This window comes from Cetorhinus maximus, chromosome 10 (assembly GCF_964194155.1).
Source record: "Cetorhinus maximus chromosome 10, sCetMax3.hap1.1, whole genome shotgun sequence".
NCBI lineage: Eukaryota > Metazoa > Chordata > Chondrichthyes > Lamniformes > Cetorhinidae > Cetorhinus > Cetorhinus maximus.
This window is the reverse complement of record NC_135888.1, coordinates 102,478,319-102,496,208: the sequence shown is the minus strand read 5'-3', so window position 1 is coordinate 102,496,208 and position 17,890 is coordinate 102,478,319.

The window sequence follows — 17,890 nt, the reverse complement described above, 5'->3', positions numbered from 1 at the left end:
ACAATGTGGCTGGAAAATCCCAGCCAATGTATCAGCAAAGGGCCTCGCCAATCCCATTTTATTTGCATGGCTGCATGGTTGCAAGGGAAATCCAATATCTTTTAATCTTTCCCCTTTGTTTGCCTACACCTCAACATTAATTTCTTATTCACAACTGCACAACTGTGAGAAGCATCGAGGCATATTTTGTATCCTTTGTAACGCAGAAATCAGCAAGGTACAGAAACAGCAGCATCATACTCCACAGTACCGAAAGCCACAGAAACCTGCATTTATGAGCAGATCTGCAAAGTGTTTCTGCCAGTATCTTTTGGGTATAAAGCTGATAAATGTTTCCTTGTACAAACTGTAAGATTGTTAACATGCTGCGCTCCCTGTGGAAGATCAAATAAAGTTAGGTGTTATGTTTCCATTTATCACATTAAATAGATTACAAACTAGTCTCCTGATCTTATTATCAAGCAAATCATTGTGAAGCTGTGCTAATGCTTCCATGAAAGCTGCCTCACCTCAGTGTGAATCAAGACAGATGGACTTAAGTTTACTTTTCATACTGATTCAATGGGGGGAAATACTAACCCCCAAAACCGGATGAATTTGGGTTGGGCGGAATGTTAAAATGTTAAAAATTGGAAACCCGACACCAGCCTGCCTCCAACCTGCCCATTTCCAGTTTAAGAGAGGCTGAACTGAGGCCAGCAATCTCACAGCAGATAAGCTGGCAATTTAAATATATTATAATGTGCCTCATATTTAACCACCACTTTAACTTTTACTCTGAACGGCCGACTTTTCAGGGCTTCAGTTTACCTACTTCAAACAGGTCCCGTGATTGGACATCCCGACCCTTCCAATCTCCTACATGAGGTCTCTGACCTCCCCCACCCCACCGCCCCTGGCTTCATGGGCTTTCTGATTTCATCCCAGAGCTTTGCTGATCTCCCCCAACTCTGCCTTCCAAACTGCCCCTGATCACTCCCTGCTCATACATCCCCCCATATTCCCCAGCAGACAGTCATCTCCTCAATCTGGCTAACCCCCTCCAGGAAACAAAGAAGAAGAAGGCCATACAGGTCCTTTCTGCCATTAAAGTCGGCAGGTTCTTTGGGAAATCTCAAGGAATAAAAGGGGCAGTGGCAACATGGATATGAAATTGGTTGAGTGACAGAAAACAGAGAGTGGTGGTTAATGGATGCTTTTCGGGCTGGAGAAAGTTTTATGGTGGAGATCCCTAGGGTTCAGTGTTGGGATCTTTGTTTTTCCTGCTATATATTAATGAATTAGACCTCGAGAACGAGAGGGCACAGATTTAAAGTAATTGGCAAAAGATGCAAAAGTGATATGAGAAAAAACTTCTTCATGCCTGGAATGCACTGCCTGAGAGTCTAGTGGAGGCAATTTCAATTAAAGCATTCAAAAAGGAATTAGATGTTATTTGAAAAGGAAGACAGCCCCTGCCCTCACCCTGTCGCCTCCGAGTTAATATCCAACCGACTGAGTTAATTCTATACCTTTAATAGATAAATAATGTTTCCCATTCCCATTCACAATGCTGCTCACATTGGGGTAGACTATGCAACATCTCCTGCAATGCCTATCGCTAGAGGAACCCTGCACTGTTGCAGATCTTGCCGAATTCAACAACAAGGCGCAAAAATGTGTCCAGTTCTGGCTGGGCCATGTATAGACTGTCTGTGGACACGATAAGAAGAATTGGGGTAGATCGTGATTTTGTGCAATACTGTAAAACAGGATGATGGCAGGTCAGGAGTCTGCCTAATTGCAGGTGAGACAGGTTAGATCCAACAGCTCTCACCTTTTATCTGATGGATTTCCCGAGACCCAGAAACCTCAGCTGCTGAGGGTTAAATTTAAAGTAACACATATCCCCTAATTTTTGTTACAGTTAACTTGCGCTGCCATTAAATCTCCTTACACTTGTCTATTTGCATCTCAGAAGGACATTTGCAATTCCACTGATTGCACTAGAAGTAAAACGAGTACTAATTTGCACAACCCACTCATTCATTTGTCCAGAAATTAGTGGAAAAGTAATGGTGAGTTCATAGTGCCCACCATTATTACTGTATACAAAACCCAACATTTTGTGGCATGAATGAGAATTGTGAATCGACACAAATTGCCGGATTATTCGGCTGTTTGTTTTGTAAAAACCGTAATTTGCCATCAACCTCCACATAAGTGTCAAGAAATTGGTAGATTTGAATAGTAAGTATGAATTAACTTTGCTGCAAATATTTAGGACAGGTGTTTCATGTTGAAAGGACCCTGTTAATGATGCGATTTATGGTCCTGACCTGAAACATAGCCTTGGAGGTACAGAAAGGAAACAATTGAAACTCTCACTCCTGCAGGTTCCTAAGCATTATACTCTATTTTTTTCCTTCCCTTGATCCAATTTTTCAGCTTTTCCTTTGTTACATGGGGTGGTTGATCAACTTCATACCAACCATCATTTTTTTTTTAAATGTGACGTATGGTTTTGCAGCTAGATGCCATCCTGCTGCCAGCTCACCCTATTGATCCAGGCTGGGGACTGGCACTGATATATATTGCCTGACCCAGTGGTTGGGTTCTTTTGAACCAGCGAGTCCTGGATTGCGACATGAACCCAGCACTTTCTAGTACAGAGGCAGGAGAGCTACCTGATGAGCCACTCCAGCTCCCTATATTTATCTAATATGACTCTAATTCACCCTATTTCCTTCCCCCCCCCCCACCCCATTTCTTTCCTACCTTTAAATTTCATTGGTTAAGGACATAGACAATTGGAGAGAATGTTCATGGGGTCCCAGAAATCTCAGTGCATCATTACTAATTCACATTTCCTGCAATTTTCGGCACAAAAATATCCCAACCTGAAGAGTGAGGGAGAAAACCAATTCACAAACTCTCACCATGAGATACCCTGATCCAACAATTTCTGAGCCATTATGTTCAGGATAGTGAATTAAATTTAAGGAGGAATTACTCTATAATGCACAATAAAATTATATTTTTATAATACAGCAAAGTTGAAAAAATGCACTGTAAAGCAGTTGAGGTTTCAGTATTCAAGTGATTTATGGTCCGTCACATTGTTGAACATGACAAGAGAAGTTTGCTAAACCCTAGAGATTTTCAAGACAGCAGAATGAGATAAATATAACTTTTATAACAAAATATGCCATAGTGAAACAAGGTTCAATAGAGGTTATTTGCAGACTGTCTACAATTTTTGTGTCAACTTACTGCTGTGAAATGAGTGTCAGTAAAGGCATTAGCTGCACTTTCTGTGGCCTTAACATCAGTCCACATATACTGATGCAGGCTTAGCAGTGGAAATATTTGACACAAGAGGACTAAAACATCCATTAAGCCAATTTTTGAGGAACAAATCTTATTAACATTAGTAACATTGCAATCTCAAATAAAATAGCATATGCCAACTGTAATGTTTCATTCAGGCCAGAGTGTACTGCTGAAAGATGAAGACCAATTTAATTTTTTTCAGTATCTGACAATATTTGAAATATAAAAAGAATATGCATTCCATGTAAAGAAGTAACACCATGCAGAGTATTTATGTAAATTTATTTATGTAAAAATAAAATGTCTCCAACTAGACTTTTCTCCATGGTGAATTGCGTGTAACAAACTCTTTGCCTTGCATTAATGCATTATTGTGAACACATACACTGGAAATAAATGCAAGTGCAACAATTGTTGCAACTGAATCAAATCACAATATCCTTTACATTAATATATTAATAGAACCCACAGGGTAAAAAAAGCAGAACAAGTAGCTCATAAAGTGAAGAGTTGCACCTTGAGAGTGAAACATATTGAAGGGCTTCGATCAGCTTATGAAATTGGTTGAAAAATCAATATGGAGCAATAAAGATGACACTGAAGAAACAAATAAGGCATGTTCAGAGTTATATGAATGTGTTGTGTAATTCTTAAGTTATTAGACTAACGACAAATGGATTTGCCTGTCTGGAATATAATATTGCATCATATGTAACAGCAAGTTACTAAAGGATATCCATAATTACCACGGTGGAATTTAATGGAATATTGCTTGAAAATATGATTTTTTATATCTGTTCATTGAATGTGGGTGTCACTGTGAAGGCCATTGTTTTATTGTTCATCTCTAATTGTCTTCAAAGAGGTGGTGGTGAGGTGCTTGAACTGCTGCAGCTGCAGTCTATGTGGTGAAGATACTCTCAAGTTGCTGTTAAGTAGGCAGTCCCAGGATTTTGACCCAGTAACAGAAGGAGTGGCAATATATTTCCAAGTCAGGATGGTGTGTGACTTAGAGGGAAACTTACATGCGCAAGCTGCCCTTGTTTTTCTAGGTAGTAATGGTCACAAGTTTGAGAGTTGCCACAGCACATTTCACAGATGGTACACACAGCAGCCACAGTGCACAGGTTGTGGAGGGAGTGAATGCTTAAGGTGGTGAATGGGACGCCAATGAAGCGGGCTGCTTTCTCCTGGATGATGTGCTATTAAGTCAATAAAGTACACAATTATTGTCCATACTAAATAAAATACCTTTACATAGATTACATAACATTTTACAGCTTAGAAGCATGTCATTTGGTACAACCGATCTATGCTGATGTTTATGGCCCACATGAACCACCTTCCATATTACATAACTGTAATAAACTTGTTGTACTGGACAGGTTTCTTGTTAGAAACAGTAAACTTTATTTACAGAGCTCCTGATGAAGCTACATGCTTGAACCAAGACCATGACTTGAAAGCTCCACCCCTAAGATTACACCATGTAGGGCTGATTCATCTGTACAGTATCATGATCCCCAAAACAGTATGAAAGGTTTTACTTACAATCACTACATTCCTCCCCCTTCAATTTTGTTTTACGTCTCTTATTAACAAGAATATCTTAATCCATAACAAATACAAATATACACAGTTCATGTGATTATAAATTAAGTCTCTGAGGTGGTTTTTTGATTTGGGGAGAGCAACGTAACTCTAAGGCTTGAAATGCTTCCACTAGATCGACTTGATCAGGAACTGCAGCATCAGGGACATCCTTAGACAATGGCAGCTCAGAATTATTTACTTCAACAAAGACATCAGGTATGTCTATTCAATGTCAATCTGGCACCCCAGGGATCAAAGATTCGACTTCAATTTCAGGTGAAATAATTGGCTGTTGGGTTGTGTCTCTACTTCCTAGATGATCCACATGTTTCTGAACAATCCAGTTTTCCACTTCACTTGGTTTAACAAAGGTCCTGATTCAGAAACAATTATACCAGGGACCCATTTCGGTCCATTTCCAAAATTTTGCATGAAAACTGACTCTCCCACAGTAAATTTTTGATCTTTACTATGAACGTCATGATTCACTTTCTGACTACTCTGGTTCTTCTCTACCTTCCACTCTAAGTTAGGGAACACCAGGCTTAACCTTGTACGAAGATGTTGAACCTGTAGTTGCAAGTGCGTAGTTGAGAAGAAATTGTGAAATTCATGTTTCTAACGTTCCTTCGGATAATTTCTTCATTCCTGTTTTAAAAGTTTGTACTTCTCTTTCTGCTAACTTATTGGATGAGGGATGATATGGTGCTCTAAGTTCACAAATCTCTAGAATTCCGTACTGGTGAAAGCAGTATCAAACAATGACTTCTGGTAGGCTATGTATACTAAAACATTGGTGCAGCTTTTCAATAGTTGCACACGATGTTGGTGATGAAACTTCATACACATCCATCCACTTAGACTGCGCATCAGTGATCCTTAAAACTGTGGTACCTAAAAATGGACCTACATAGTCTACATGTAGTCCAACCCAGGGTCAACCAGGCCATTCCCTCGGATGCAGCGGAGCTGAAATGGGCAACTTCTGCTGTTGCTGATACTGGAGACAGTGTTTCGCCATTTTTTCTATATCACTGTCTATACCTGGCCACCAGATATAGCTTCGCACATGCATCTTCATTTTTGACATGCCTGGATGCGCACTATGAAGCTCTGTCAAGAGTGGTTCTCTTCCTTGCGAAGGGACAATGACTCTTGCTCCCCACAACAAGATTCCATCTTGACAACTTAATTCAGTTTTACGGGCATAGAATGGTTGAAACTCTTCAGAGACTTGTGCAACCGACCATCCTTGCAATGCCTGTTCTTGGACTCTTGATAAAATTGGATCCTGGTTTGTTCAATTCTTTATCTGCTTCGCACAGACCGGCGCAGAGTCCAGGAAATTCAGCACAAGTACAATTTCTTGAAGCACTGAAGCATGAGTAATGCTATCTGGCAAAGGAAGATGACTGAGGGCGACTGCATTTTCTGTATGCACACCCGGACAGTGTATAAAGGTGTACTCGTACATCGACAAAATCAAAGCCCATCTTTGAATTCTGGCAGAGGCTATTGGTAGAATTGCTTTATCTTCACTAAATAAACTTCTAAGTGGCTTGTGATCAGACACTATGGTGAAATGTTGACCATGCAAGTATTGATGGAATTTCTCTAATCCAAATATAACGGATAAACCTTCTTTTTCAAGATGTGTGTAACTCTTCTCGGTTGCAGAGAGGGTTCTGGAGACATCCTATTGGCCTTTCAGGTTTGATTTCTGTCTTTTCTTGCATTTGCCGCACAGTTTTATCTTGTCCTTTTGATTTCACAGTCGGTCAAATTTCTCTCTGGTGAAATCTTAACTTGGTTCAGTTCAGTGGTTGAGCTACCCATGGCTTCGCTGCTCACTCGCATCTTGGAAAATCCCATGACTTTTCCTTCTAAAGCCTCTTTTGTTTCAATCAGCTGATTCTTCAGCTCTTCTGTCACCTTCTTGCATCTTTTGGCTTCTCCCTGGAACATTAAACATTGTTGAGTTTTTTCTGCCAACTGTTTCTTCAGTTGGTTTAGAGTTCGTATTCGTTTTGCTTTTTTTCATGATTTTCCCGTGGAACCACCTCTGACCTGATGGAACAAAAACAAAAATTGCTGGAAAAACTCAGCAGGTCCGAGAGCATCTGTGGAAAGGAAGACAGAGTTAGCGTTTCGAGTCCTATGACTCTTCATCAGAACTGACCTGAGGGAACCTAGCTTCCTGCGAAGGTCCTTCGATTCTCTTATCTCATTCCAAAAGACACTATCATATTCCCTTGTCAACTCAGGATTTCTTCCTGTTCTGACTTGAAAAATTTCTTACCAGTTGAGTTTAATTTATTTTAACCATACGCGGCCCAGAAGGCTAGGTCCTTCACCTGTTACAACAATCACTGGCAGCTGGGCTGTCTGTTGCCTGTAGGATACAGGTACAGAGGCAATGCCTTTCACCTGTATTGCCCCTCCAGTGTACATCTTCAGCTGAGCCATGATTTTCTCTATATTCAGTGGCTGGGTACCTTCACTTAAGTACTTAAAGATGAGTTCTCCCACCACTGTGGTCAACGCTCCTATGTCAACCTCCATGACTAGAGGCTTCCCATTTACTTGAAGGGTGATGGTGATTGGTTCAGTTTTCACTGCCTTGAGATTGTGTAGTGAATAGATATCAGTGTTAACAACTTCTGGTTCACTTATATTGTGCACTTCAATCATCTTGGCCTGCCATCTGATTGGCCGTTTTGATGTTGCTTTGCATTGCTTTATAACATGCCCTTTGCTGTAACAGTAGTGGCATTCTGCCTTTTTAAATCTGCAGGTTCCCAGTACATGGTTATCCCCACATAGGTAACAAATTAATTTCTGAATTGCTGGTGAGATGCTTCCAGTATTTCTTTTTGTTTATTGAGCAGAAGACACTGTTTCCTGCTTCGCGGTTGTCTCCCTGGTGTTTACGTCTCATCCAGCTGTAGGTCCCTGCCCCAACTGAAAAACAGCGCCACCTTGCACACTCTGCAAAGCCTGCGAGGCCCTCTCCATTGCTAGCACTATTTCCATAACGTACTTTCAGGTCCAAATTAACTTCTGCAAGCAAACAGCGCTGAATGGCACCATCATGTACGCTGCAAACCAAACAACCTCACAACACATCATTGAGAGTATCTCCAAAGTCACAATGCTCAGTCAACTGTTTTAACTTCGCGATATATATTGCAATCGACTCACCCGGAGCCCTTATTCCAGTGTTGAACTTGGATCTTTGCATGATCTCCGATGGCTTAGGCTGAAAATGTGCCTTCACGTGGTCTACTAGCTCGTTAAAAGATCTGGGATTTGGCATGTTCGAGGCTGTCAGACTATGGATGAGGTTAGATGTCTTGCTCCTGAAGACACTTAGAAGAATTGTTTTCTGTTTCTCCTTTGCTGTTATTTCATTTGCCACAAAGTAGAAACCTAGGTGCTCTATGTACTGACTCCAGTCTTCCATGGACGAGTTGTATGAGTCGATTCTGCCGAAGAGTGGCATGACTGGTGAGTATCCTTTTCTTTCTTCCCCTAAAATGATATACTCACATTCAGGAGGCGAGGTGCAGCACCAGAGCTCCTCGTTGCCAATTGTAATAAATTTGGTGTACCGGACAGGTTTCTTGTTAGAAAATGTAAACTTTATTTACAGAGCTCCATGCTTGAACCAGGTCCATGACTAGAAAGCTCTGCCCCTAAGATTACACGCATTTGGGGCTGATTCATCTGTACAGTCACATGATACCCAAAACAGCATGAAAGGTTTTACTTACAATCAGTACAAAAATATTGCCCATTTGTACTAAAAAAAAGTGACTGAATTTCAACTGAATTATGTAAACTTTAGTGATAATTGTGTTGGCTACTTGAATCAGACTAACAAGACAGCAGTTCTGAAGTATAGAGTTTTTCCAAATTATTGCAACACTTTTCTACTTCCTGGAACCTCCAGATCAAAAGAGCACTTTCTCCATAGTTTGCAAACCAGCTAACATTCTAGGCTCCAGGTATTATTAGGCACTACCCAAAGCTGCACAATACATTATAATATGCAGTGGTAATGAAGAAAAATTGTGGAAAATAGAACCTCATGTGGGGATAACACATTGGCATGGATAGAACATTTGCTAGCTAACAGGAAACAAAGGGTAGCCATAAATGTGTCTTTTTCTGGTTGGCGGGATGTGACTCATGGTGTGCCATAGGGATCAGTGCTGGGCCCTCAGCATTTTACAATTTATATAAATGATTTGGGTGAAGGGATCAAAGGTATGATTGCTAAATTTGCTGATTATAGGAAGATAGGTAGGAAAGTAAGCTGTGAGGAGGACATAAGGAGGCTACAAGGGGGCATAGGTTAAGTGAGTGGGCAAAGATCTGGCAAATAAAGTATAATGTGGGAAAATGTAAAGTTGTCCATTATAGCAGGAAGAATAAAAAAGAAGTATATTATTTAAGTGGTGAGAAATTGTAGAGCTCTGAGATGCAGAGGGATCTGGGTGTCCTAGTGCATAAATCACAAAAGGCTGGTATGCAGGTGCAGCAAGTAATCAGGAAAGCTAATAGAATGTTATCGTTTTTTGCAAAGGGAATTGAATATAAAGGTAGGGAGGTTATGCTTCAGTTGTACAGGACACTGGTGAGACCACATGGAATACTGTGTACAGTAGTAGTTTCCCTAATTAAGGAAGGATGTAAATGCATTAGAAGTAGTTCAGAGAAAGTTTACTAAACTAATACCAGGAATGGGTGGGTTGTCTTATGAGGAAAGATTGGACAGGCTGGGCTTGTATCGCTGAAGTTTAGAAGAGTAAGAGGCAATCTGTTTGAAATGTATAAGATGCTCAGTGGTCTTGACAGGGTGGATGTGGAGAGGATGTTTTCTCTTGTGGGAGAATCTAGAACTAGGGGTCACTGTTTAAAAGTAAGGGGTTTCCCATTTAAGACAGAGATGAGAAGAATTTTTTTCTCTGAGGGTAGTGAGTCTTTGTAACTCCCTTTCTCAAAAGGCAGTGAAGCAGAGTCTTTGAATGTTTTCAAGGCAGAGCTAGATAGATTCTATCTAGAAACAATGGGGTGAAGGGTTACTGGGGGTTAGGCGGGAGGTAACAGTCAGTTGAGACATGATCTTATTGAATGGCAGAGCAGGCTCAAAGGGTCGTGTGGTCTACTCCTCCTCCTAATTCGTATGTACTGATGTTCGTAACTACCAATTTCTCATCATAAATTTTGCAAAGTTTACGTTTTAGGTATTAAAAAACTTAGCATCATATAATTGAAGGGAACTCTAATAAAATTACTGTACATACTTGAGTAATAGTCAATCTCGTGCAAAGTCGACCTGCAACTTTTGGTCAAAAAGTCCTTAACTTTTCATATATATCATGTATAAGTCCACTCTAGTTTCTAAGGGATAGTAGAACAACATGTTTTGGTGTACAAAGCTACACCAAAATAGTATAAGCATAAGTTACTACTGGTAATTATAATTTCCAGATGTTATGGCCATACTAGCAATGCTATTAGATTACCTACACTTTAATCACAACATACTCTGGTACCACACTCCATATTACATCTTATAAAACTATTTGAGATGAGAAACACTGTCAGTTATGAATCCTTTCAGAGGTAGGACATCAGAAAAACAACAACAGATGCTACTAACTGTGTTGCCAGCTTGGAAACTACGTTTATGCCAATCCTGCCCTCTAAACCAGCCACACTAGATGAATAAGCTGTTACTATCAGTAATATTAATTTTCTGATATTATGGTCACATGTACTAATTCATTTGGATTATGTACATTTTCCTCACATTTTCCTCTGCTACATTGATCCATATTATGCCTATAAAACCATTTGAGAGAAGGAAAATTTGAAATTCGAACTAGGAAATCTTGAAACTGGCAACTGCTACCAGTCACAAATAAGATACAGAATAAAATTGTTTAAATCTGTATATGGATTTTGTTTCAATAAATTTAGTGTACACACGTTAATGCGTGTCTCCATGGAGGTTATTATATAATAAATAAAAATTAAGTAATAAAAATACATTTTTTTCACATCATCCGCTGCTACCACGATTCATATTACATTTTATTAAACTTTGGAAGTGTTACAACAGCGGATTAATGGTACCAATGAACTTTTTTGAACTTTTTAAGGAAGACCTATGTTTCTTTTTTAAAAAATACAAACAAAGACACTGAGCAAAAGATGGCTGATAATGTAAAGCAACCACTTCCTGGAAAATTCCTATGTGGATTATACTGACAGACCTGTCCTGACAGAACACAAAATGTCACACCTGAAAAGGTATCATGGCCTTCTTCAAACAGAGACGCTTGAAAGGGAGATAAGAAATGCAAAAGACTGAACTTTAATCTCCTGTGGTTGCAGAGACATAAGACTGATTTGCATGTTTCAGCAGACATCCAAAATCCATCCTCTGTTGATTTCTATCTTAGAATGTGTAAATGGTCTGAGGTGAAAAGAACATGGACCGTGAGTGTGAGTCATAGTTTTGCCTTCCAGAATACACAGGGAAAAATCAGTTAAAAGCTGATGTGCTTGTGTGTGACTGTGTGTGACAGAAAGCAGAAGGACAAGTTAGTCACCCCCCTGCAGCTTACAGGCAAAGAGATCTCTCTCTCTCTGTCTGTTGCTGGAGGAAAAGCTCAGCAAAAGCACAATGTGAAGGAAATCAGACAGCCTTTCAGCCACCCTGCAGAACCAAGTGTCTCCAAACTCACTGCGAAACCGCCAAACTCAGCTCTACCAAAATCACCCAACTTAATGGCCACCATGTACCGCCAGCTACACCTCACGGACAAGCCAAAGACTGACTCATATATTTTTTTCAACTTTTATTTGGACTCTTAGCTTCTCATTTCTGATCTGTGTGTATGTGTGTTGCATTTTTATTACTCTTCTCAGGTTTTAGTAACTAATAAACTTACTCTTTCTTTGACTCAAGAAAGCCTGGTTAAATTAGTTCCTTCTAAAAATAATACAATTGGACAGTGACACCCACAGCCCATGAATGAATAATAAAAAAAAGCCTTAACTGTTGTCAATTTCCAAGGAGCCCATATTGCTCTTGACCACCTCCTTCTCCTTAGCGTAGTTGTAAAAAATGTTTGTGTTGATTTTGGTATCCCTTGCAACTTTCATTTCATACTCCCAATTTCTCACTTTTACTTTTGTTGTTCTTTGCATATCTCTCTGTTGCCAGTATCTGTGCTCTTTCTTCTGCATTTTTGCATGATTTTTCTTTTAGTTTTATGTTGTCCCTTAACTTCTTCAGTGATCCATGGCTGTTTTTTTTTGGCAAGAATGTGATATCCTGACTGTTTGTAAATAGACGAAAATGTAATATATACTAAGTTTTATTGTAAAGTTACTTTGCAGGCCCATCATTCCTATGCAGCAGCAATTCCATATAAAAAGGCAGCAATATACTGTTATCATCTGCAGTACAAACATAGATACCAATATTGGAAAGAACTGTTTTCTGAGGCTTAACATGCAGGGGTGGGAAGGCAAGTGGTGAGGATGACACATATAGTCTACAGAGGGATATAGACTGATTACGTGAGTGGGCAAAAAACTTGGCAGGTGGAATAATGTGGGAAAATGTGAGGTTATGCAATTTGACAGGAAGAATAGAGGAGCTGAATATTATTTAAATGGAGAAAGACTATAGAAAGCTGCAGCACAGAGGGATTTGGAAGTGTTCGTGCATGAATCACAAAAAGCTCACATACAAGTTCAGCAGGTAATAGGGGAGGCAAATGGGATGTTGGCCTTTATTTCAAAGGGAATGGAGTATAAAAATAGGAAAGTCTTGCTAAAGCTATACAAGGCACTAGTTAGGCCACACCTAGAATACTGTGAACAGTTTGGTCCTCTTATCTAAGGAAAGATATACTGGCATTGGAGGCAGTCCAGGGAAGGTTCATTAGGTTGATCCCGGGTATGGAGGGATTTTCTTATGAGGAGAGGTGGAGTAGGTTGGGCCTGTAATCATTTGAGTTTAGAAGAATGAGAGTCGACCTTATTGCAACATATAAGATTATTAGGGGGCTTGACAGGGTGGATGCTGAGGGGTTGTTTCCTCTTGTGGGCAAGTCTAGGACCAGAGGGCATAATCTCAGAATAAGGGGTCGCCCGTTTAAGACAGAGATGAGGAGGAATTTCTTCTCTCAGAGGGTGATGAATCAGTGGAATTCTTTACCGCAGATGACTGTAAAGGGAGGGTCATTAAGTATATTCAAGGCTGAGATAGACAGATTTTTAATCAGTAAGGGGATCAAGGGTTATGGGGAAAAGGCAGGAAAGTGGAGTTGAGCATTATCAGATCAGCCATGATCTCATTGAAAGGCTGAGTGGGCCCAATGGGCCAAATGGCCTACTTCTGCTCCTACATCTTATGGTCTTATGATGAGGCACGGTTGAACAGGATGAGAGAAAACTCTTTGTGCAAGACATAAATTGCCCTTGGTATATTGATTTTTTTTCTTTCACAGGATGTGGACATCACTGGCAAGGCCAGCATTTATTGCCCATCCCTAATTACCCTTGAGAAGCTGGTGGTGAGCCAGCTTCTTGAACCAATGCAGTCCATGTAGGTACAACACAGTGCTGTTAGGAAGGGAGTTGCAGGATTTTGACCCAACGACAGTGAAAGAATAGTGATATAGTTCCAAGTCAGGATGGTGTGTGGCTTGGAGGGGAACTTGCAGGTGGTGGTGTTCCCATGCATCTGCTGCCCTTGTCCTTCTAAGTGGCAAAGGTTTTGGGTTTGGAAGATGCTGTTGAAGGAACATTGGAGGTTTGCCGACTAGCTAATACTGACTAGCATTACCTTTACTAGCTCCATGACGCTGTAAACATATTTACCTAACTGTGCCTAAATAATTTGACACTGCATTTACAGTGGTTAAAATTTCTCTACATTACAAGAATGAATACACTTCAATTATTGTAAAGCACTTTGGGATGGCCAAAGGACATGAAAAACATTGGCAGCATTTTCCATTTAGGATTGGGACCTGCTCTGAGGGGGAAGCAGTCATGGATTGAATTTTCCTGTAGGTCAGCCTAATTGGTTGGACGATGAGTCTGGTGGCCAATTAGTGGCAGTGGGGCCAGGAAAGAGGCAGGAGGCTGAAAGAGTGGATCAGATTTAAGGGATGATGGCCACCACTGTTCTGACAGCGACCTTGCCATGTAATGGGAGGCAGAGGTGAGGAGGGTGAGAGGCAGAAGTGGTGGCAGGCACTGGTGGCAGGGCACTCCCAACGTTTAATGATGCTGCCCTTGAGGTCACGCTGGAAGTTGTGCAAGAAAGGTAAAGGGCCTTGTTCTCGGAGAGTAGCAAGAGAAGGCCACCCACACAGCCAAACCAAGCAGGCCTGGCTAGAGGTGACAGAGCAAGTGAGCAGTTGCAATATCATCAGGGGATTTGGGTGCTGTGCCATAAGAGATTCAACTACCTTCTTCATTCTGGCAAGGTGAATGCAACAGGACATCCCAATGACAGGTATCCAGGCCTGTAGGCACCAGCAGACACACCAGCTGAGTAGCCTGAGAGTGTATGGTGCTCTGAAGATGGGAGAAATATGTCCCCTGGGTAATTACTGACCCATGAACAAGGCTCAGTGCCCTAGTGCTACTGAGTAGGTGCAGCACTGATAAATGCAGTATTTAAATGAGCCACTGGCATTGTTGGGAGAGGCCAACACTTGCCCCTGGAAACCCCCACTCCTCAGCAGTCACCTCCGGGGCCAAGCATCAGTTGCCCCCGTCCCCGGCGCCCCTGAGGACTGTAAACAACAGGCGAACTGTGGAGAACACTGCTGCTCACTCACCTCAGTTCCCCCAAAGTGAAGGCCGCAAGTGCATGTCACCTGCGTGCTGTTGTGAACCACATTGGCATGCTTTCCCACAGACGTGGACAGACGATATGGTGGGGTTCCAAGAGTCTGGTGGGATGGCCTTTCACTTATATGCTGATGTATTACAATTAGCTCCCCGCCTACCGATGGCGGGAAACATGGCCTAACGTTGGCGGGCTGAGCGGACGATCACGACCTGCCTTCACACTGTCGAGAAGCAGGTCACGCCATATTTTCCGCACTCGCCACCTATCATGCCTGCCACCAGTGGGCTCGCAAAATTCCGCCCATAAGATCCTGAGCGGGAATTGACAAGGTGGGCGCCGAAAGGATGTTTCCCCTTTGGGAGAGACTAGAACTAGGGAACACTGTTTAAAAATAAGGGTCTCCCATGTAAGACGGAGATGAGGAGAATTTTTTTCTCCCTGAGGGTCTTGAGTCTTTGGAACTTTCTTCTCCAATGAGCAGTGGAGGCAGGGTAATTGAGTATTTTTAAGACTGAGTTAGATAGATTCTTAATTGATAAGGGAACCAAAAAGTATAGCGGGGTAGGCAGGAAAGTAGAGTTGAGGTCACAATCAGATCGGCCATGATCTTATTGAATGATGGAGCAGGTTCGAGGGGCCGAATGGCGTACTCCTGCTCCTAATTTATATATTCGTATGTTCATGCACCATTTTAAGAGCCCATCTCATTGAATGTTGCAGAAATGACTTATTCCCTGCTGGCTGTCATGTCCTTGTACCTGGCCTGTTCCAAATCCAGTGTGGATCCCATGCCTTTCCACAAAAATTGCAGACTCATCCTTAACATGCTGACAGAAAGCTTGTTAACAGCCTTAATTGGGCATTGCTCCAGATCAGGTGGGTTGCTAGTTAGACTCCTCCTTCTTCCCTCCTCAGCATAAACACTAACAGCCTGAACAGTGTTGGAAAACATGCACAACGGCCACCGTTGGGAAATTATGCACCCAACCTTTTCAGTGCTTGCCCTATTTGGCCACCAAAATCTTGCCAATTATATAAATTCTTTCTTTGGTTCATACCCAGCAAGCTAGTGTACTATAAATGGAAAGGTGCTCAGAGGTCCCAAACAGGATACCTCTCCTTTTCACTGTGGTTTTTGCACAAGCACTCCAAAGCAACATCTGAAAATGCCGATGTTCTGCATAGTTGGCCACCCATGTTCAGTTTTCTGTGAGCAGGCTTTTTAAATGGACTTTGAAAGCTGCAGATGCATATATTTTGCATGACCTCCAGCAAATAGACATCTTGCCATCAGAAAATTGTCGTTAGAAGCTTGCTTGCTATATTTACGTAATAAGGCTGACCTCAGGAAATTCTGTATACTACGCTCATTTCATGTTGGTCCTTCTGTGTCACCATGATGCCCTGTTGACTTCGTACAGAGCAAATACATATTACATGATCATTGGCACAGTGCCCTGTTTGACCATCCATTGATGCAAAAACTAGTATGAATAATGCAGCTGGATTTTGAATCATTTGTAACTTCCAGTGGTTACATTTTTTTGAGTATGTTAAATATATATTCACAGGCAATTTAAATTAAGTACCTGAGTATCATCGAAAACTGGTGGAATAGTTTTCATGATTTATTTTAGACAATTACTTTTCATCTTAATGTCTCCTTGTGACTGTTGTTGCTGAATAAAGAAACATAGAAGTATGATTTTATTAAAGACCAATACATTTAAAATCAGTTTTACCAGTCTCCAAATCAGTTCTGATTCCTTTAACTTATTCAGTGTCTGTTACACTGTAGGCTATTTATCATCTGCTACAATTTCGTATAGGTGTATTCGGTATCTGCTGAAATGTTGCATTAGGATTCTTTACATTAAAGGTGAACATTACATGGCAAGGCTTCCAGTGACCTATTCTACTGTTAAAAATTAATAACCAAAAGTGCCGTGAATCATGCACGCTGATCTCCACATCTGAACTATGCTGTTGTCAAGTGACACTGTGTGCTGACAGTGAAACTTACCACATTTATCCTTTTAACTGTAATCTTGCATTTGCTGTCAAACATACTTCTAAATCTTGCATCATGTTTGTTCATCACACCTTCGTCTTCTTTCAACTTCTCCCATTTTACTTGGGGTCGCCGCACTGCTGGCTGATCACCCTTCTCCGTCTTCCTATCAGTCACCCATTCTTCTCAATCTCATTGCATTTAAATCCTGGCAGACCCATCTCTATCATTCACCAGTCACTACATGTCCTCTCTCTTTACAATAGATGACCATAACATTTCAATCTCTTCTCAGCTACTTTCTTCGATGCTCCCACAATCTTCACTGGCCCCTTGATGTACTGGGTCCTGATCTTGTCCTTTCTTGTCACTCCACACGTCCATCACAGCACCCAAGTCTTATTTGTATCTCAACGTTATTCCTCTCTTCTTGATGTTGCCCAAATTTCCGCACTATATAATAAGGCCATTCTTGTAAATCTTGTTTTCTAGATTCTTCCTTTCAATTTTAGCAGTACTCTTCTGTCACATTACACTCCATTGCACTTTTCCCAATTGCTCCAATCAGAGCTAATCCATTGCTTAATTTCCATTCCCATGCTTCCATCTTCTGCCACCACTGACGCAGGTACTTGAACTATTCACTTTCTCCATGTCCAGAAATTTCCAGCTCTCCCAAGGCGGGTTCCCTCACAACGGAGCTGACGAGCCAATGAAATCCCCATTCACATTGGCGGGACCAGATGATCCCACCAGCTTGAGGGGCTGGAAAATTCCAGCCCAGGTCTTCATCCATAATCTTTACACCTTCAGTCCGAACCTCTTCCCTAGGGTCTTTGGTTCTTTACACTATCTCATGTGAAAACAACAGCCCCACTTTTTGGATCAGGGTGCCGAACCACTGTGAGAGGGGACCATGTTATTTTTTTTAGAAAGTCAGCTGATGAAGGATAGTACTAGAATCAATCTTTACTAGCCTTATATTTATTTACAGAGTTAAATATTACAAGCATATACCTCCTAATTCAATCACACACAGTTCCAATAGAAGTCTTTTCATATGTGCTCAAGTGAAACCCCAG